The following is a 21,327-nucleotide window of genomic DNA, read 5'->3' on the forward strand; positions in this document are numbered from 1 at the left end:
CTCATTAATGTAATACAAGCAACTCAAAGGAAGACATAAGCTAAACAATGGATCAAAAGTCATTCAAACAAGTCATTGATCACCAGATCATTGCAGGTCATCCTTGGAGTGACAGAAGTCCCAGACAGGTTACTTCTGTATCAAACACATTTTCTAATCAAAAACCCGTAAGAGAGTGCCACTAAGCACCTGGCCAGGAGGGACGCCGTCACCCCTCAGTGATTCGGTGATTCTGTTTTCATCCAGTCTGGGCCAGTAGTCAATGACTAAGTGTGGAAGGGGAATAGGACACAGGGCCCTCTGTTGCTCCCTAGGAAATCAAAAAAGATGGACATAACCCCTGCAAAAGAAATCTTTGATTTACAGTTGTCTCAGCGAAGGATAACTTTTTTTTTTAGATGCACAAATTAGCAAGGGGTGTGTGTGTGTGTGTGTGTGTGTGTGTGTGTGTGAAAGAAAGGGAGAAAGGAAGATAGGAGAGAAAGAGATGATATTTACATGAAATTTTATTTTCTGTCTTCTGAATCTTGTTTGGATTTAAAGAATTCTAAGAACAGTTGTTCCACCAAGATGTTTCCTTGCATGGTAATAATTAAGGCCTGAATTAGAACTGGAAATAGCTTATAAATTTTATTGTTTCACAGTGCTCCTAGAGGTTATCAATAAGCTAACTACTTTTGCATAGTTTGATGAAAATTGAGAGGTGTAATTTTTTGTTGAAAACCAAATGCAGCAAATAGTGGAAATGGACTTTTTTATAAACCATGTATTATCAAATTTGGAAATAGATGTAGCTTTCATTGTATCTAAACTAATTGAGTAGGTTCCAAGTGTATACTTTATATTACAAAATATGGATATATAAGGGATGCCTGAGTGGCTCAGTCAGTTGAACTTCTGACTCCTGTTCTCAGCTCGGGTCTTGATCTCGGGGTTATGAGTTGGGGCCTCACGTTGGGCTCCACAGTAGGCATGGGGCCTGCTTAAAAAAAATATATGGTGGGGAGATAAAATTATTTGTATGCGTGCTTTATAGATGTATATTACATATAGGTACTTTTTTTTTTTTTTTGCAAAGTGGCTCTTTCCATGGACTTCTTTTTTTTTTCTTCAAGTTTTTATTTAAATTCCAGTTCGTTAACATATAGTGTAATATTAGTTTCAGGAGTAGAATTTAGTGATTTGTCACTTACATACCACATCCGGTGCTCCTCATAACAGGTGCTCTCCTTGATATGCATCATGGGTACTTAAGTGTAAAAGCGCATTCATTTATTTGTCTGCTAATTTGTTGTATTTTTATTTCCTTATGCATTCAATGAACAAAGATTCGTTGAATTCCTGCCATGTGATCTGTGCCTTGGAATGCCTAGAGATACAAACAAGCCCTCAAGGACTCTTGGTCCTTAAGATTGCTCACAAGGCCATGCATGTTCTGGCCCCTGTTTTTATCTTCTCCAGCCTCCCCCTTTGCTATTTCCCTCCCCCTACCACTGCCATCCTATATTTGAGCCACCAAAACATGTTTATTTTCCTCAGCTTCTCCAAACCTGATTCATTTTGTCTTTAACACTCCTTACTAGGCCTTTGCTTGGCTTTTATTTTTCCTTCATTCAAGGCAGGTCCCAATTTATACTTTTGGAAAGCCATCCTTGAACTGTCCTGTTTACCTCGTGGTAGTGTTTTTTTCTGTATTAGAATTAGAACTATGTTTTCTCCATTAAAGCACCATATTATGGGGCACCTGCATGGCCCAAGGGGTTAAGCCTCTGCCTTCGGCTCGGGTCATGATCTCAGGGTCCTGGGATCGAGCCCTGCATCGGGCTCTCTGCTCAGCAGGGAGCCTGCTTCCCCCTCTCTCTCTGCCTGCCTCTCTGCCTACTTATGATATCTCTCTGTCTGTCAAATAAATAAATAAAATCTTAAAAAAAAAAAAAAGGCACCATATTATCTGGTTCCTGTTCCACAGTAGATTATAAACTCCTGAAGGGAAGGGACTATGTACATTTTGTTTACCATTATATCACTAGAACTTCATGTGAGGGCTAGAGACTATCAGGCCCTCAGAATATATTTGTAGAATAAATAAACAGGGGGAGACAGTTTAATAAAACAGTTAATAACAGTGTATGTCCAAGTGATTGTCATATAGCATAATATTACAAACCTAAAATACGAAAAATGCTTTTATAGCTCCAATGAAACTTCATTAAAATTTGGCAAATTTTACCAAAGCACAATCCAGAAACTAAATCCAGATCTATGCTAATACAGTGACCACTAGCCATATATGACAATTCACATTTAAATGAATTGAAACTAGATAAGATGTCCAGTCCAGTTCCCCACTTGCACTAGCCACATTTCAAGGTCTCAGTAACCTCATGTAACTAGTGACTGCCAGATAAGACAGGGAAGATATAACATGCATTGATTGTCACAGAAAGCTCCGTGCAACAGGGTTGGTCTAGATTGAAATGTGAAAAGAGAGGCATTTTAAACTAATTGCATTCTCAAGTTAACACCAAGATTAGTTCTTCAATATAAAATTTGAGGAGTGCATTTTAGAAGTAAAGAACTGTGTAACCATGAGATTTTAGAATCCAGAGCATAAATGTTCATTATGAGAGACACCAATTTGGGGCTAAACACTCAGTGTAAAACTAAAAACATATTTTACCCCTAAACCAATAACCACAGAGTCAATCGGTAGACTTACTACCTGGTCAGAAAGCACTTGCAAGTTGTCCAGCCTGACAGGGAGCTAGGCAATGTGTGCTGTTTTTTTTAAATGTGAAGCTTGTGAACGGAAAGGGGGTAGACCTTTCTTGTTACTATTTTAAATTTACTTGAGGCAACATGAACCAGTAGTTAACTTTATAATTAGAATTTTAATTCTTCAGAAAAGCAGGTTTTTTCTTTATGAAGGAACTCAGAGAAATAATATTCTTGAAGTCCATTAAAAATTTTCTTAGGGTACTATAAAATATAATTAAAATAGTTCTTACTGCAGGTAGCTCAGTAGCTCTATCCTGTCTCTGTTAAACCAAGTATATAATTGCTTTTCAATAGATAGCAGTGAAAAAATGAAGAGAGGATTAGTATATTCCATAAAGGATTTAAACCTTTGGTCTCGAGGCTTCCAAGAAAAAGGGGAAAAAATGATTTTGTAAAAACAATGTTTTGCAAATTTCTACTAAATTATAATGTTCATTTTTGTTTATATCTCTTTAGAAGACTTTTACTAGTACCTATAAATCATTTATCTTTATTCCCCAAAGTCTAAGAGAAGAAATGGGCCTAAAAGTATATTCACATTTGTCATGACTATCAAGTGGATTTTTATGTATCAAATTTGATACATAAAAATGTGTTTCTTTTTAAAACAAGATTTTTGCTTAATTTACATGTGCTTTGTGGATATGAAAAGCTGCTTCACATCTCATTTATTAAGAACATCATTGCTGAACAAATAAAGTACATGTTAGATTACTCGAGTTACATGCACAAGGCAATAAAACTGAATTTCCTCTCATCTGTTACTGCACGGTTCTAATGGTGTATGGGCATTGGTACTAACAGTCGGCAGAAAAGTATTTAATAGTAGAAAAGACAGTAGGTTTCAAAATACGGCCTTTTTCTCACTAATGTAACCTCTTTGTCATTACTGATCACCAGCACTTTATCATCAGTATTTCACATGATCATTCTTGAACTGGAACAAACCAAAGTTCTCATGTTTTGGAGCCCCCCCACCCCCTACCCAGTATCTGAAAATGAAAGGGGAAAAATATTTAGCCTGGATTTTTTTTTTTAATTTAAAGATTTTATTTATTTATTTGACAGACAGAGATCACAAATAGGCAGAGAGGGAGAGGAACAGAAGCAGGCTTCCAGCTGAGCAGAGAGCCAGATGCAGGGCTCCATCCCATGACCCTGGGATCATGACCTGAGCCGAAGGCAGAGGCTTTAACCCACTGAGCCACCCAGGCGCCCCAAGCCTGGATCTTTATGGTCAATTTTTAGTGATATGTACAGATTTCATGGCATGTGGAATTTGATGTTGGACAACATATTTGAACCATAATTGGTTAACACCTCAGTAAAGGTAGCATTGTTTGGTCTTAAAAGTATCAAATCAGGTATCAAAGAACAGAACATCCTTACTTCCTCAGGATTGGCTACTGAATATATCACCGCGGAATACTCAAAAGTGAAGTTTTAGGAACAATTCCAGAGTCCTGCCTACAGTCAGAATACAAGATGATAAGTCTTTTAATCAAATGATATTTATTATTTCAGTTACCTCACTGAATTTTTTTAAAGATTTTATTTATTTATTTGACAGAGATCACAAGTAGGCAGAGAGGCAGGCAGAGAGAGAGGGGAAAGCAGGCTCCCTGCTGAGCAGAGAGCCCGACACGGGGCTTGATCATAGTACCCTGGGATCATGACCTGAGCCGAAGGCAGAGGCTTTAGCCCATTGAGCGACCCAGGCACCCACCTCACTGAATTTTTTAAAAGTTATTATTCTAAGTCTGTTTCGCTTCCCTGAAAGACATAATGATGTTTTATTTATTGCTGTTAACTCCAACGGCCATCTCAATGAATGGCACATTGTAGACATTCAATAAATATTATACACACACACATACACACATACACACACACATATTTGTGTATATATACGTATGTGTATATACATATTTATAAAAGAACTTACTGGTGATCATTATAGTATAAATAAAATTAAACTTTACCAAGTTTTCCTTGTTGAAGTCAGATATGTTCTAATAAAAATAAAGGTGAGAATCTTTCAAGTGAACCTGGGATGAATAAAGTTGTTGCTGTGTAAGAAAAAAATAGGCACAGTAGACCACATAGAAATACTACCTGTAGTAATGGTGGAAAGTAAAAGACCAACCTACATTGATTCCTGAGGAAGAGAGAAGCAACCTGTTGGTACTTTGGCCAGGATCTGACAAGAAGGATCAGTGGGTCTCAAATGAATAGCCTGTAGTCCAGTCTGAATCACTGGGACTCTTGCTTAAAGGCTGATTCGGACTCACTGGTATGGGGCAGGGCCAAAGATCTCTGTTTTTGACCAATTCCCAGGTGATGCTGTTGCTGATTCTGCTAGTCGGTGGACTAAACTTTGAGCAACAAAGATCAAGACTTTCCTTTCCAAACATCTGTTTTCTCCAGCGTGGAATCTGAAAGTACATTTTTAAACATTTCTTTTTTGTAGCTTTACTGAGATCTAGAATCATATCACATAGTAGATTTTTTTTTTTTAAGTGATATTTGGTGAAACTAATTCTTAAAAGCAAGGGTGTTAGGTTTTCGGAAGTATTATGTGAAAGGCCTGTCACTACTCAGTTGAGTCACACTTTGTGTATGAACACTGTGTCTCCTGGCCTGGTCCCGGCTCTTGTGAGTGCCTGTCAGTTGGTAGTGGCTAGAACACGTGTTGAGGAAGATTCTGATTCTGAAAGCAGACCGCGGGTGGGCATGTGTGATGTGATTGGTTTGCATGTGTGCTATGGGTGCAGAGAAAGTGGCTGCCATGCTTTCCTCCTTATTCTCACAGACAAATAATTCATAGAACGTTCTGGGAAAAGACTTTATTTAGACTTGATCACTAAAAGGACTGTAATTAGGCAAGTGCTGCAAATGTGTACAACAGATTGGATGGATAGATTATATTATTGGAAATCCATCTCATTTTACTAATAGCTATTTTGCATATTATCCAGTCATGTCTCAACGGCATTTACTGTAGTCTCTGTTACCCTGAAATTTAGCCACCTGATGGAAGTTTCTTTATAAGGCAAAAAAAATTTCCTGTCAATTATTTCTAAAGGTCATAGAGTTAATGACTAGCTGGGAGGTTAATTAGATTCTGAAAGCCTCTTCATATCAATTAAATCTCTTATCTTTATGTTTTAGTAAATAAACTCAGTTACTATTTAGAGCTACTGTTTTAGGATAAGAAATACTGTAAACAGTAAACTGTACAATGGGTATTTGGGGTTTTTTCTCACATCTGAGAAACCGTGATTACAAAATAAACTGATACATGAATTGATGATAGTATCTTTTATTCTAGAATTTCTGAATTAGAGAAAAATTTATTTTTCGAAGTTGCATGCAAATGACTCTATGGTCATAAAAAATGCCATCAGTGTAACCTCAATAAAACCATTTTGGAGAGGAAAAAGTAAGGTCAGAGTTACCCTGAGAATGAGCTACCAACAAAAAACCAACTCTACTCTCTGTGGTTGGAGAAACAGAACTCCTTTCAGAGTTACTACACACATCTGTAAATAAGTGATATATTTAGTGCCTATGGCCTGACAATTACAAACCCAATCATTTCTGTCACGTGAATTCTCTTTGGATAATATAACCAGATTTCAGAATGAAATGATACAGATCTGCATTCATCAATAAGGTAGCCACTAGCAACATGTGGCTACTTAAATTTAAGTTAATTGAAATGAAATAAAATTTAAAAGTTCAGCCCCGGGGCACCTGGGTGGCTCAGTCGGTTAAGCGCCTGCCTTCAGCTCAGGTCACGATCCCAGGGCCCTGGGATGGAGCCTCGCATCTGGCTCCCTGCTCTGCAAGAAGCCTGTTTCTCCCTCTCCCACTTCCCCTGCCAGATCTCCTCTCTCAATGTCTCTTTCTCTCTGTCAAATTAATAAATAAAATCTTTGAAAAAATAAAATGAAAGTTCAGCTTCTAGGTGTCCCTGGGTGGCTCAGTCAGTTGAGTGTCTGACTCGTGGTTTCTGCTCAGGTCACGATCCCTGGGTGGTGAGATCAAGCCTTGCATTGGGCTCCAAGCTCAGCAAGGAGTCTGCTTGAGATTTTTTCCCCCTCCCTAACCTTCCCCCTATACTTCTCCCCAATCTAGTGCGAGCACTCTCACTCTCTAAAATAAATTAATTAAATCTTTAAAATAAATAAATAAATAAAAGTTCAGCTCCCAGTCTCACCAGCCACATTGCAAGTACTTGATTGCCACATGTGATTGGGGGATCCCATACTGGTCAGGACAGGTATGGAAATATTCATCACCTTAGAAACCTTCCCCTGGGCAGCACTTCTGTCAGGGATGGACTTGGCAAATCCAGTGCTCTTGTCCATGACAGGATTGCATGACGGCTGATGGATACACCTAAGAAAGGGCCTGTCCGCCAGAGAGGATGTGTGCAGCCATTTCGTCTTTTGTTCCTCAGCAAACGTTTACTCCATGCCCGTTGTGTGTCAGGGTCTGGGTCAGGGCACAGAAACCCAGTCAGGAAAGCTGAGCCACTCAGTCAGTGTTTATTCCCAGAAGGAGAATACTTGTTAAGATAAATGGGACTTTTGTGGAGTGAGGTGAAAGGGAACACCAGGGCTGGGATTGCCCTAAGGGATAAAGAAAATGGAGGAAGGGATAGTAAAGAAGAATCCTAAGGAAAGAGAAATAAGCTAGGTCAATTCTGGACTTGTGCATGAGGAAAGAAAGAACACACAGGCACACGGCTTCTTCTGATTTTTCCTCAATGGAAATGTGAGAATTTTATCTTCATCCAGGCTTCATGACTGGGGTCTCCTTAAAATGTGGTGGTTCTGAATGAATACCATGGTTGGGGGTCAGGGGAAGAAAGCTGCAGAGTGATTTTCCAATGTTGTTGGAACAATGTCATGAGAGTTCACATTTAAAATTTTACATTTAAGAAATAGAACTTCAAAAGCCCCACAGATTTGGAGAGAAATTAGGTTCTAGTTATAGCAACATCACACACTAGTTCTCTAACCTGGGGCAAGTTATTTAACCGTCTTGACTTCAGGTTCCTGCTCTGAGTCAGTATTGTTGACCCTGACCCAGACTTCCTCACATGCTGCTGTGATGATTACAGGCTATAAAAGATGTCAGAGTCCATTGTAAACTGTTAAGTTACATAAGGTATTTTTATTTTCAACATCAAGGGGAAAGTTTAGGTGATAAAACTTGTTTAACCAAAGGAGAGAGAAGCAACAAGTTCTTAATCTGAGAATAAATCTAACATTTTATATTAATAAGTATGTAAGTATACCATTCTTTTTTTTTTTTAAGATTTTATTTATTCATTTGACAGACAGAGATCACAAGTAGGCAGAGAGGCAGGCAGAGAGAGAGGGGGAAGCAGGCTCCCCGCTGAGCAGAGAGCCCGATGCGATGCGGGGCTCGATCCCAGCACCCTGGGATCATGACCTGAGCCGAAGGCAGAGGATTTAACCCACTGAGCCACCCAGTGCCCTAAGTATACCGTTCTTATATAAATAATGGTATTTTGTATAAATTGTTTTATATAAATTTATAGAACAAAGGCCTGTGAATTTTCTTTTCCCCAAATATTTGTGAAATATTCTCTATGTGCAAGGTGAGTGGGTAATATGGCAGTGGTGATGATATGCCCAGCACCCTCCAGGGCCAATTGTCCAGTGTGGGGAAAACATACTCAGGATTTGTTCTTTCATTCAGCAGATATTGATGAACATGAAGACCATGTTCCAAACATTGTGCTAATTATTGGTGATGCCTCTGTGACAATCCTCTCCAGCAGTCTGAACCAAAGCACATAGAGTGCAGTGTGGTATCTGAGGCCAAAGAAAGTAATTGCAACTGTGAGCACTTGAAGATATCTCATAGTGGTTATAGGTGAAACTATGACTTTGACTGATAAGTAGATAAGCTGATAGGCTAAATCAATCTGCAAGTCCTTCATTCCCAATTAAAATAAAAGTGAGACTAATAAAGGTAATAGTGTATAGACACACATACACACACACACACATATACACACACACATTTACGTGTACACGTATACTGTGTAGCAGCCTATATTTTGGTTTCTGGTTGGCATTGAGTTTTTTAATACATGGCTTCTCTGTAAACATGTGGTTATAATTTTAGAGAAAATCTATAGAATACAAATGTTAGGAAAATGCAGTGAATATAATTGCCTTTAAGTTTGATAAAAGGTTCTCTGGTGCTAAGAATGGAAACCTTAAGATTACATCCCACATCCTTGGTTTAACTTTACAGATGAGGTTTTTCCCCCCCCTCTGTGAATTCTAAAACATGATACATCTGGCTGAGAGGCTGGAAAATTGTTACATGCCTGTGTAACATTCTTATAACCTAATCGTTCTACAACTTTTCTCGCAGTTTAATCATTGGAGAATGTTCTTTGTTTTTGTAGTCACTGTTTCGCATAGTAACAGCTTGTTGTATTTTGGTCTGTTTGCCAGAGGGTAGGTTTATTTTTAAAACCCTGAACTCTGAATTTTTCTTTATTTTTCCAAGATTGAAAGCAGCTGAAATGCCTGGAGTTACAGGTTGAAGGCTGCTTTACAATATGTGAAGAGAAGCTTCTTTCCCTCCTCCCTTTGTGTGTGTGTGTGTGTGTGTGTGTGTGTGTGTGTGTTTAAATTTTTTCCTAACAAATGTCTTCTAACTGGTAGTTGTCTAAAAATAGAAAACTGCCTAACTAAAAATAGCCTGGCTCTCAGTCGTGCCAAGGAAAATGGAGAGGAATAGGCGTGGAATAGAAGGCTGAGTAATCCAGTTCTATTCATTCAGAGAAACCTTTGAGAATGCGGGCGATGATAAAGTGCCCTCAAAAAACCACAGGCCTGACTCTCTCTTCAGACTTCGAGGTGCCAATAAACATTTTAGCCCCAGGATACATTTTTTTTTTCTCATAGGTTGTAAACATTTTCTGAAAGACAAGGCTTTGTTTCACAGAACCTGACAAGCTGCCATAACTGACTTTCTTAAGGTCTTAAAAATTCATAATTGTTAGATATATTTTTAAAAAGCATCTTAAATGAAAGTATTGTAAAATAATGTACATCATGTAATAATTAGGAGAAAACTGTTACAATAAAAATTGCTTACTGCTTGCAATTAAACTCAAAACTTTAAAGTTTCACAGAAAGTTATTCCTGTGACTCACGTAGCTAAAGAAAACAGCTGACTTAGTTTAACTCCCTTAGATAGAATTCTCTTAAGTGTATATCCTCTTGAGAGACCAATATTTAGTCTCTTTCTTACAATTAGAATTTTCACCCAAGCAGATTTTCTCTTTTGTTTTTTTAATCAGAGTAGAAACTACCTTCAAAAGTAAAATTTCAAGAGTAGGGTGGCTAGGAATTTAGAGAAATGGAATTTTAAGTAAGTCATCTAAAAAAAAGTACATAGGCCACTTTTGTAATGGTAACTTTCTTTTTTTTTTTTTTTTTTTCATTTTGTTTTGCTTAAGTAATCTGAATAATCAGGTCAAACATAGCAACAGGGTGTGGAAATGTCAGCACAGTTCATGGGGTTATACGGGCCTGAGCATTGTTATGTTCAGTTCCTGTAATGATGCTAGTGATAAGACTCTTGAGACAAAGGACGATAATTGATGGAAAGAGCCTTAAATCATTGCTAGAAGAATCAAGGTCCTTGTATCTGTGTACATCGACTCTTCTGGTCTCCTTCCGTCTTGTAAAGCATTTTGTCGTCTTGTATGGTGGCCCCCTACTGCTCTTTGTAATAGATGCAGACCACAAGTGATTCCTTCATGCAGCATACAGGGTGTAATTGTGTCTGTGTGGTGTATTAGTAATTACCAAGCTGAATTCCCATATTGTATCTTTACTGCAGGCATGGAAAAATAGGACATACAACCCTGCATAGACATTTTCAACCTAGATAGTGAACCACTTAGAGCTACATTCCAGGGACAAAGCCTTTTATTTGCACACATTTTAAACAAAATTTTCATTGTTGAGTCATTTGTGCTATGCTGGATAAATTCAGTTTTGCAAATAATTACCTCTGATATATTCATTTCTGACTCTTCAGCAAAACCTTTGTAATATGGAAAATATTTGCTATTTTTGATTGCTAAAAAGTCATTTAATATTGCTAGATATAATAACGATATGAGATGTAGTAATTATGCTAGACTATCATGTAGAGAGAATAGTGCATGGATCACTACATATAACAGATTGTATAGTATTCATAAACATTAAATAATATGATTGTTTTAGCAGTATTTTAATGTTAAATGGTGATATTTTCATATATAATTTATTGATTTTTGGCTCAACATTGTTAAACTTCAGAAAAAGCTGACAATGAATTTTCGTTACAGTAAACAGATATAAATTAATAATTAATTTCTTTGCTATAAAATTTGCATCCATCCTTTATGCATTATGTAGCCAATATTGATTTGACTGCCTCCTAATCATTGGGGATTTGAAATGTTTACAGTATTATTTAACAATAATAGAAGCCAAAATAATGTAAGCAGATTGGTTTAAACAAGAGAAAGTATGTTTATTTTATGCATCAAATGCTTGTAAGGACAGCTAAAAACTATTAAACTCAGTAGCCAAGAAATTAATTTGGCCATTTCATTAGCAACAGCAAATGACCTTAGATTTATTTTGTGAATTATTGAAGCATGCAAGAGTTTGATTCCATTTTTACCTTTGAATTTAAAAGTGACCTGCCAATATGTATATTTTAGAAATTTACTTCCAGTTTTATATGTGGGTATTTTTATTCTAGCAATAATTACTGGGTTCCTAGGATGTAGAGAAGTTCATAATGATGTAAGAGAGATGGAAGTTTGTAAGATACAGTAAGTGACATCACAAAACAGTCTAGCTAAGATAGAAAATATACATGCGAATCAACAGGACAAAACAACATAAGAAGCTTTGTAAGATATTTGGGGGAAACAGAATAGCAGTGAGAGCATCAGCCTGGAACTAGACTGCATGAGTTTTTATCCATTCTCCCCTCCTGACTGGTTGTATTTTCCCAGACGAGTTACTTAGGCTGTCTGTTTCTTACCTCGTTTGTAAATAGGGTTAATAATAGCACCTCGTATGGAGTTACTGAGAAGTAAATTATTGAACATTTATAAAATGCTTGGAATAGGGTATGGCCCATAGTCAGGTTCTTGGTGATGACTCTGATGATGACAATGATACCCTGATACTTGAAATCAAATAATAACCTCTAGGAAGTGGAATTTTAAAAGTCAGGAGAGGGGCACCGGGGTAGCTCAGCTGGTTGAGCTCTGACTTTCGGTTTCGGCTCAAGTCGTGATCTCACCGTGGTGGAATGGAGCCCCACGTTGGGCTGAGTGGTGAACAGGGAGTCTGCCTCAGTCAGATTCTCATTTCCTCTCCATCTGCTCCTTTAACTTTTCTCTCTCTCTCTCAAATAAAAATTTTTTAAAAAGTCAGAAGAGGTGAGTGATGAGTAGATATTTTTAGTCTCAAACAAACAAAGATCAGAAAGATGGCTATAAATTGAAGAAGAGGATGTGGGTAAATCTTTCAAAAGACCAATTATGGGGCACCCGGGTGGCTCAGTAATTTAAGCGTCTGCCTTCAGCTCAGGTCATGGTCTCAGGGTCCTGGGATCGAGCCCCGCTGAGCAGGGAGCCTGCTTCTCTCTCTCCCTCTGTGATCTCCCTCACTCTTGCTCTCTCTCAAATAAATAAATAAAATCTAAAAAAATAAATAAATAAAGACCAGTTATGCAAAGATCACAAGAAGAAATGTTCAAGGTCATGAAAAGCTTGATATGAATAGAATGTTCACATACAGCAGCAGTTATAAGAAAGACAGCAAGGTAAATGGAGAAGAGGGGGACAGACAGATCAGATGCTCTAAATGTTTGGTGGGGAATTAGATGTAGTACAATAGGTATGAGAAAGATACTGGGTGGCCTCAAGCAGTAGAATAGCATAATGGCAATCAATGCTTAAGGAAAATTCTACTGGAAAATATAAGAATAAGTATCCCTAAGTGGGAGCAATTTAGTTCTAAAAAATGGAAACGCCAAGTTATTTTGTTATAGTAACATATGTATGTGTGTGCATCCTAAAAACCCTGAAGCTTTTCATTGTACTTACGTATTTTAAACCATTTACATCATTCTATAAACATCTATGATAATCATAATATAATTATGAGTATATGATAATCATAATATAAAACCAGTTGTTTTTGAGATATGCATACAATTTCAGTGTGCTGATAATATGCACATGCATTTCTCTGGCTAAGGACTATTTGTCATATATGTTAAAAGACCAAATTATGGAAATCTCAGGAGGTATGTTTAAACTATATAATTTGCTTTAGGTTAAATTGAAGAAGAAATCAAAATCTATAAATTCGGAAGTTTCTAATGGGTATGTGTATTTTCAGTGACTAGTAACTGGTCAGGATTCTGGGTACAATACTTCCAAATATAAAAACTCAACTCTCACACGTTCAGGCTGATAATCTAAAAGCCCAGCCTTTTCATCATAAGACAGTGTGGTATAGGAAAAGGGACAAACAAGTTTTAGCTTTCGACAAACCTGGTTTCTACAACTTTCACAAACTCTATGCTTTGGGGCAGATTTCTAAACCTCCACCAGATCTCTCCTTTCTAAGCAGTAAAGTAGTGATGATAAATCTCACTTTTGGTCTTTTTGTAAGAATCAACTTACACCATGTACATTTATATCCATTACCACATGTTGGACACATGATGCTCATAAACATGTACTTTCCTTTCCTGCTTCTCCTTCCTACAAGTGTAAATTTGGCAAAATTTTTAACTTTTTACTTTCACACACACACACACATACACATCTTGGATATTGAAATCTTCAGGGTATTTTCTGATTATGTTCAAACAAAACATCACATTTTATAAATTGTTACATATATGTGTAACTATTTCTTGCATAATGAGGTTATGAGATTCTTTAGAGATAAGATTCAGTATACAGAATTTAGAACTAAGGTAAAGGTAGAGAAAAGCAAAAACTTGGATTTTATTAAGTCAAAACAGAATTGATTAAAAAAAAAAAAAACTAGGCAGAACTCTGCCAGAGGGGCTTGCCCAAGTTCTGTTGGTGAACTCTGGTATATAGTTAGGATATAATTTATTCCCTGGTGTTCCCCCTTGAACTACTATGTATCCAGGGAAGAGCACAGTTAGACAATGAAAGGGAGGGTAGGGAGAGAGAGGGAGGGAAGGAGGAGGAGGAGGTTGATTAAGATTTTAAGGCAATGAAAGTAATTAGCAAAGCTAAGACAAGTGTTCCTACACTGCCAGTTTCTTCTCTGACGCAAAAACAAATAATTGATTTTTATTAAAATACTAGCCAGCCAACAGTGTCTAGTGTGATGATATTGTTAACAATAAAATATATCTATCTTACATTGCTTCTAACTTGTATCTTTGCCCTAGCTCCCTCGGTATTTTGATGGCAGTAAGGATACATGCTCTTGGAAGTGAGCCAAGCACACGCTAACACATTATACATTTGGCTTGGTGCCAAGTGAACAGGTGTTTTAAATATTCCAGTCACATACCCACAATGTATATTGCTACTGGGGAAAGGATATCATTTCTGAACCACTGATGTTTGTTTGATTCTGTTCTGAACCACACCTATTTTGTACTCTGAAGATTTAGCAAAGATGAACTGTGGTTTGAGGAAGGATGACCGTCAGAGCCCTACTTTTACTGATAGGAGGTACAGCAAATTTATAGTTCTGAACTCTACACCTGATGTCTGACTATGGAGATCAAAGTACTTGCTGTTCAACATTAGAAAAAGGGAAACTCAGAGCATTCCACAACTGAGTTCATACAAGTATGAGAGATTGTATTTATTTTTGAGAAAAATATAATAAATTTGTTTTCTATTAGAAGCCGTCATTCAGTTTGCAGACATACCACAATAAAACAACCTAACCTTTCTGGGGTCTAAACTACGAAATAGTTCCTTCTGGAGGAAAAAAAGGCAAAAATAGCTATGCAGAACTATATTGATCCAGAAGTAATTCTGAAGATCCTTTCAAAATTCTTAACCTCATGCTTGTGTGGGCACACACACAAACACACACACTTGCTCACTCACACACATACACACAGATATGTAGACGTAACACATGTAGTTAATGTGAGACTGGTAATTTTCAGCAGATGAACTCACATATATAACTTCCATCTCACTGTGCACAAGTTCCTGTGTCAGACCGACAGACTCATTGATTTCTATCTGTCCCTTTGGCTTCAGCAATAAAGTAATGCAAGAAGGTGGAGGCGGAAGTTGGGGGCAGGGGGCTTCTAACTTCTCCCAGCCACCTGCCTTAACTTCATACTTCATCTCAGTATAGATTGGATTCCTCTGGCCATTAGTCAATAGTGTGCATTACCTCATGGAAACAGACTCTGAACTCTGGTTTGCTTCCTCTTTTAATGGTACCGTTTCCCCTCATCTTTTAACCGTGGTCTTTAAAAAGAAGTGGGATTCTATTCGGAATGATGGTGATGGCTGTTTGGGGCATTTTAAAACTCTTAGCTGGTTAATGTGTGGTTAATATTATTTTTTCAACAGAAAATTGACTTTAAAGCCATGTAAAAAGCCAGGTGTCATAATTGTAAACTTCTTTTAAATGTTATACAACTTCATTTAATTTCGATTTTCAAAAAACTCAGTTTCTCATCTAAGAGATTCATGCATTGGCCAGGCCGGGGAAGCCTCCAGAGAAAACAGGGCAGCTCAGCCACTGCGGAAGCCGCGTCGCTGACTGTGGGTGGCATTTCTCTGCTGAGTCAGGTTTGTGCCAGGCCTTCCCTCAGCTTTTACTAACAGTGTGGATTTTCTGACAAGATGCAAAAACCCAAGTCTTGCGGTTCTTGAAGCTCTCCTGCAGTTTTTCCCTTTTCCTTGGGACTTTGGGAAATTTTCACTTAAGAAGATCCCATCTTGCTATGTCTTCTTCGTAACTGTTGAAAAAAACTGGGAACTTTTACAGTCATTTCCTTCACTTTTTCTCCCTTCTGGGCTATAAAGTAACACAGTATTATCCATATCATTTTGAAAACCAAAGAAAGGGAAGAGCTTCTGTACCCACCTTTTAAAAGGAGAATTTTTATAGCTCATACATGATTTCTTCATGATCCCATAGTACTGGCCAGAGAGAAACAGTAGTCCCTCCATAGAAGCATGTATTTCTTCTCTTTTCCCCTACCTACCCCCACAACCCCAGCAAAAATGTTACCAGCTTTGGCATCCCTTATCTATACAAGCAAATTGAAAGGAAGAGCTAGGCGGTTAGCTTGGGAATCTGAGGAATATAGGCACCAAAATAAATAAAGCAAACATTTCCTCTTGCTAACAGAGCCTTAAAGTTCTTGCTAGTATTATTTCAATAATTGGGACAAACCTACACTTCATTTTACCCAGGCAGATACAGCCTAAATGCTATTGCAAAGGACCTCCTTCCTGGTCCTAAAAATGTAGGGCTGGAAAAATTGAACAGTCTTTCTTTGCCTTAGGTTTTCAACAACCTACACTTCATTTTAACTAGGTAACTCCAACGTACATATTATGGAAGGGGCCTTCCCCTCTCTTCAGTGGCTATTGCAATAACACAACAGAAAAAACATTTTAGATAAAATTATTTATCAGAAAGTGAATCCTGGGGCGCTGGGGTGGCTCAGTCCTTAAACATCTGCCTTCGGCTCAGGTAATGATCCCAGGGTCCTTGAATCGAGCCCCCACATCGGACTCCCTGCTCCACAGGGAGCCTGCTTCTCCCTCTCCTACTCCCTCCCCCTGCTCCCCCTGCTTGTGTTTCTTCCCTCACAGCTCTCTCTTTGTCAAATAAATAAATAAAATCTTTAAAAAAAAAAAAAGTGAGTCCTATTACAAATATATCCCTTTATGAGAAAAATAAGATTTGTCAAACATTTCACCAATTTCATCTGAGAACAGAGTATTCAAAGAAAACACTGGCATAATTTAGACTATCTTTATAATCGGATGACTTGCAGAGGCAGAATAGGGGAATAACTGACAAACGAAACCCAGGAGGCTCGTATATGAGTTCATTAACTCAGTTCTACAACTGACTAACTTTGTGGACTTTAGCAAGTGCTCGTACCACCTTGCACCTACTTTTCTTCATCTGTGGCAGTCATGGGGAAGAGTAGTTACGAGGGTTTAAAAAGAGATCCATGCAACGCTGCAGGCTCTGTCCCTGGCACATAGGAAATGCTCCATTAATGGGAGGTGTTACTTGCTGAGAAACAGATTCGGTTAAGGGGAAAATTAATATTTTGATAGTGTGGGAAGACTGGTTTAATTTCCTTTTCATGCCATAGAAGGGGAAATGTTGTTTTTATAATTACCTAATGAATAATATGGAAGAAATTATTGTGCAAATGAAAAAATCTAAGTTCACCACTGAACTAACAAAATCCCTGAGAATTCATAAGGTATGGAAATTGAAATACCAAACTTAAAAATCAGGTTGCAGTACTTTTCAGTGATAACGCCTGACATTATTAAAGCCTACATGACTACAAAAGCAGGTAGTTAAGGCCACGGGGATGAGGGGCCAAAGCCGCAGAGACTCCCCAGAGAAGGCTGTCCCAGGCCAAAGGACAGAGCAGTCTGTGTGGCTGGCAGACGCCGCTTGGCCTCACTGAGTTAGACAACAGGTGTCCAGCCGCTGCCAGGAGTGGATATTAGGATGAGCAAGATTGCCGATGGCCTGTGGTAAAGCTTTATGTTAGATCATAAAGTGCTGAGCGCAGGCATGAAGAAAGGCCAGCTTACCTGCTGGGGGATCAATTGAAGTGCTCACTGGATTATTTTTTCCCTCTGTCCTTCATCAGACCCTCAGCTTCCCTCTCTCATTCTCATTCCCTTCCTCCCTCCCCATATCCATTCGTCTATCTATCCATCATCTACCGTCATTTTATCCTTTCTCTCTCTCCTTCTTGTCCTTACTTTTATTAAGCATGTACTCTCCATAACTTTGTTTTTAAGTTCCTAGTGCTCTCTCTAGCTTTTGAGCATAATATGAAATCCAAAGTGACTGAATGCAAAACCTAAGAATGTTACTTATCTGTATAATCTATGAAGGCATGAGAAATGCGATTTTGTGAATGAGTTGCTCTAAGATTTTGGGACCATGGATTCATATATGGATAACACTCATAGCATAAGGAAAATAACTTGAAATGAGTTTGATTTTAATTATTGGTTAAATTAATTCAGAAACATAAATTTAGAAAAATTTAAACCTACGTATAAAATAATGAGGGAGATTAGCCTGTGTAGGCATTCATCAGCATTTGATATTGATAATACTAGTCTTTCCAAAACATTTTTTATGAATTACATTTTCTTTCAAAGTATTTCATCTAGGAAGAAAGATCCCTATTTGCTATAATGGACTGCATACTAGGTATTTTCAGAATCTTTTTTTTTTAAAGATTTTATTTATTTATTTGACAGACAGAGATCACAAGCAGGCAGAGAGGCAGGCAGACAGAGAGGAGGAAGCAGACTCCCTGCCGAGCAGAGAGCCCGATGTGGGGCTCGATCCCAGGACCCTGAGATCATGACCTGAGCCGAAGGCAGAGGCTTTAACCCACTGAGCCAGCCAGGCGCCCTCCTTCACTATCCCTATAGTCCTTATATATATCCTTATAGTCTCTATGTCTTCTTTGGAGCAAAGTCTGTTTTTGACAGCAATCCGTAATAACGAGTAAGTCAGGAAACCTGAGGGCAAGTCCCTGTGACAAGTCGAGGAAAGGGTCCTACTGTTAAAATGCTACTGGTATTTTTGATGTTTGTCCTATATGTGCTCTGGTTATGTTTCTGGTACCGGCTGGAAATAACTACATTGCTAGGAAAGCAAATAGTGGCCCTTTGATTAATGAACCCCAAATTCCCATTAATTTATGAAATTCTGAAGGCCTTTGCTCTCCTTGGTCAGAGGCATAGGTCAAAGGCATGGCCCCTGCCCCAAGGGGCTCAGTCATGTGGAGACTGAGGCAGGCACACAGTCGCCCTACAGAGAGCACAGCTGTGTTAAGATCACAAGAAGGGCTAGTCTAACTGCAGACAATGACTGGAGTAGTGTTCATGTGCTCTATAAATCCAGCAAACGTCTCAAATGGAGAACTGAAACTGAGCAACTGCCTAAGGAATTTGAAGCCCTTTTATTTTTAAGCACCTTTTATTTACCTGATGCTCCTTGATTATTAAAATGTAGAGTTGTGGGGCCCTTGGGTGGCTCAGTGGGTTAACCCTCTGCTTTCGGCTCAGGTCATGATCCCAGGGTCCTGGGATGGAGCCCTGCATCAGACTCTCTGCTTAGCAGGGAGCCTGCTCCCCACCCCCCACTCCTGCCTCTTTGCCTGCTTGTGATTTCTGTCTGTCAAATAAATAACTAAAATCTTTAAAAAAAAAAAAAAAAGGTAGAGTTGTAACAGACTTTCTTCCACAGGACACCTACCCAATACAACTGAGCATAAAATGCACAACTTACTAACAATGCACATGTAAGATTTGTGGTAATAACATATAGGCTGTAGACGATAAATAGATTGGACCCTGTCCTTCCCTGAAAGTAATTCTTAATGTGGGGGGAAGAGATAAAACATATCACCAATATAAACTTATTTGCAGAAAAGAAAGCAAAGGGCATTGTAAGTGTCCTGCTGTGCATTTTGGAGATTTGATGTAAGGGACTTTCTAATTGCCAGTTCTGAGTGTGGATAGACGTATGTTCCCTGACCAACTGGCCACATCCAATGAACCTAACAACCAGTACAACAGACTCTACCTCTAGGACAACCCTCTGAACCTAGAAGAAGTCTTTCTTTCCCAGATATTGACTTCCAGCCAGGATTGCTGGCCTGGCTTCCTGTTCAGACACCAGGTCTGATAGAGCCCCGTAGTGTTCTTCCATCTACTGGTCTAACTGGCCCCAACCCCTCGTCAGGGACCATCTCACCCATTATATCTTGGGCACTCTTTATTAAACAGAAAGTATTCCAGTGTATCAGCCAACAAAATAGAAATCTTAATACTGCATTAACCAGATCCCAGGGGATTTTACATTAAAAGAGACAAGTAATAAGGCTAGAGACCTGGGTTGCTAGTCATTGGCAGACCTACTAAACATTATTCATGTTGAAAAAAGAGAGAAAAGGTTCGGTGATAAAGAAAAAGGAAAGCTTGGATCCCCACTAACTTTGGGCTTACGATTTCTGAGACTCCTTATTATATGTCATCAGGCTCTCCTTGGCTGTCCAGAAGAGCCAACAAGTTTGTTGCAATGTTCTACTGTCAGATACCGCACTAGTTGCTAAGGATGGGAAGCTTTCAAGAGATAGGTCTAGTCTAAAGGGATCTTATAGTCTAGAAAATGAGACAAAAGCAATAATACAGAGAGCAACATTATGAAATAAATGTTAATTACAAAGTTCCGGAGAAGCACAAAAAGAGACACATTAATTCTCTTACCCCTCCAGTCCACAGGATTCTTTCCTTTTATAATTTAAATTTATGTGTGAAGCTGGGAGAAGGTGGGGCTAGAGAGAGTGTGTTGTAAGGGCAGAAGCAGCGTATACTCTGAGCACAAATCTAGCAAATGCCCCCGGGTGTTTTCAGTTTCCACCGTGTTTCTGCCTTAAATAAGAACCACAGTCACTGCAGCTTTGGATTCCATTATTCTTTTATTAGCAACAGCAATATCTGTTGGGTATCATTGGTGCGGTGGGCACATTCAAGTTCCCGTAGGTAACAGAGGTGAAAAAGACAGTTTCTGCTCTTGTGGAGGTGGGGTCTAATGCAGCCACAGTAGCTGTGGTGTGCATATTGTTCTCACACAATCCCAGCGATGCTCTGACGCCCTGATACTTCAGGTTGCCATGTCAGAGGAATATGGGTATTGAGCAGGGTGCGCTAACACAGTTGTCAATACCACTGAGCTCAGGCTCAGGCAAAACGCTCAGAATTAGCCCAGAGGCTAGTTTTCACAGGGCGTACTCACAGAGTATACCAGCCTGAAGGCAAAGAAGAGGCCCTCTCCCGTCATTGGTGTCCGATCACTATCAAATAAGCAAAATCACCCAGAGCAAATAACAAAGAGAGTGTTTCCCCATCCGTCCAAAGGCCAGCCCAGGAGAGAAGGGATATTAGGGTCAAGGCGGCCACCAAGGCTCTTTCCTTCTCTGTAGCCTGGAAGAGGCCCAGGGTAGGAGAGAGGTCTTAGAAAAGGAAGCAGTTTAACCTTCATCTGGGTGTCCCTGGCTGACTCAGAGAGGAGGATTTGGGTGGCTCAAGTACAATTCTCAGGTATGCTCAAAATTGTCATGGCATGAGTCAGTCATTCGTGAACCTCGCATCTTATTTTGTTCCCTTACTGGAGCTCTGTGTACACTGCTTTTCAGATAAACTAGTGATAA

The 21,327-nt window shown here is 38.8% G+C and overlaps 1 protein-coding gene across 7 annotated transcripts in view; it reads left to right on the plus strand.

Annotated features, from left to right (window-relative positions):
• The window catches only part of MEF2C (myocyte enhancer factor 2C), a 171,324-nt gene that overhangs the window by 99,682 nt on the left and 50,315 nt on the right, over window positions 1-21,327 (plus strand). The window lies entirely within an intron of this gene.

This window comes from Martes martes (genome assembly GCF_963455335.1).
Source record: "Martes martes genome assembly, chromosome: 5".
In the NCBI taxonomy this organism is placed as follows: Eukaryota; Metazoa; Chordata; class Mammalia; order Carnivora; family Mustelidae; genus Martes; species Martes martes.